This window comes from Thamnophis elegans, chromosome 11 (assembly GCF_009769535.1).
Source record: "Thamnophis elegans isolate rThaEle1 chromosome 11, rThaEle1.pri, whole genome shotgun sequence".
Taxonomy (NCBI): domain Eukaryota; kingdom Metazoa; phylum Chordata; class Lepidosauria; order Squamata; family Colubridae; genus Thamnophis; species Thamnophis elegans.
In genome coordinates, this window is record NC_045551.1 from 6,874,423 (window position 1) to 6,876,091 (window position 1,669).

Consider the following 1,669-nt stretch of genomic DNA (forward strand, 5'->3'; position numbering starts at 1 on the left):
TTATTATTATTATTATTATTATTATTATCATCAGCAGCAGCAGCAGCAGCAGTAGTAGTAGCAGTATTATATACTATATTCATTAAACATGAAACTCAGTCAACTGAACATTCAAAAATGCATCACAAATACCATTGACTGGTACTGATGGTTGATACAGGTTGATGCCAGCGTCCTAAGTATCAACCAAGTACCTACTTAAAATATATGTTGTTCCTAGTAGCACAGGTTTTTTTGCAGTTCTGCTGGTGTTATTGCAGGAAGCTGCAAATTCTTTATGTGTTTTGTAAAATTCTTGGACATGGAACCAAGTGCCCCGATGACAATGGGTATCACTTTTACATGTGCCATTCATAGCCGTGTAGTTTCGATGTACTATTTTATACCACTCATCCTTTTCCTAGTAAGGTTACCAAAAATCAAAGAATGATTTCCGAACATTTTAATGTGTAATGTATACAAGTATAATGTATATATTGATTTAAGAGAATTAAAAATAACCACTGCACCTCCTCCCAAATCTCCCTTAACTCCCAGAAAGAAAACCATGCTCCTCCTCCTCTCTATATCATCATTCCACGATGACTCTTGTTCTCACCCTACAACAATTTTTTTCGGCTTTTGTTAGTCGTTACTGATCATTGTGCTACAATATTGTCTTTAGGACAGGATTATGAGCTTTCCATTTGCACGGCAACGTATTTTTATACCCTGATCCTTTTCAATAGTATGTACATAAACAGCACATTAAAGCACAGATATTTAAATGTTTTGCCTTAGAACGCTGCTAGAGCTGAAGCGTTCGTACAAGCTACTGTAAGAAAGAAATATAGCTACATTTAGAATGCATCAAATAGAGAGTACAGGAGGGAAGGAAGGAGGGATGGAAGGAGAGAAGGAGAGAAGAAAGGAGGGAAGGAAGAAGGGAAGGAAGGAGAGAAGGAGAGAAGAAAGGAGGGAAGGAGGGAAGGAAGGAGAGAAGAAAGGAGGGAAGGAAGGAGGGAATGTAGGAGAGAAGGAAGGGGGAAGGAAGGAGGAAAGGAAGGGGGAAAGGAAGGAGAGAAGAAAGGAGGGAAGGAGAGAAGGAGGGAGGGAAGGAAGGAGGGAAGGAAGGAGAGCAGGAGAGAAGAAACGAGAGAAGGAAAGAGGGAGGGAGGGAAGAAGTAGGACCGTTGTAAGATAAGATGGATCTATGGGATGGTAAGAAAGCAATTTTCAAGTATATTGTCAACTGTAGGAAAAAAATTGTTATAAATACATATTATTAATAACAGTTATGAGATCATATAATTGTGAATGTATATATGAAATTGATAAAATAAAAATTTAAAAAAACAAAAACAAATAGAGAGTACAATATATGCACACATGTGGATAGGCCGGAAGATGGCATACTGTTCAGTGTTAATCAACCTTTCAAATATTTCTGTTTTCTGTTACTATATTTCTTGACCTGATCCACTCCAGATGTGTTGGCTAGCAGCCCTCCCCCTCCCCAGCCTACCACGTTGAGACGAGGCACCCGCCTTCCTTCTCTGGTTCACAAGATGATTGGCCACTATCTCTGCCTGCAGGCAGTGTCCCAGTGGCCAATCAGAAGCACAGATGTGATCACATGCCATGGAACTACATTTCCCATAAGGCAGCCTCTGCCTACATTTCCCAGGAG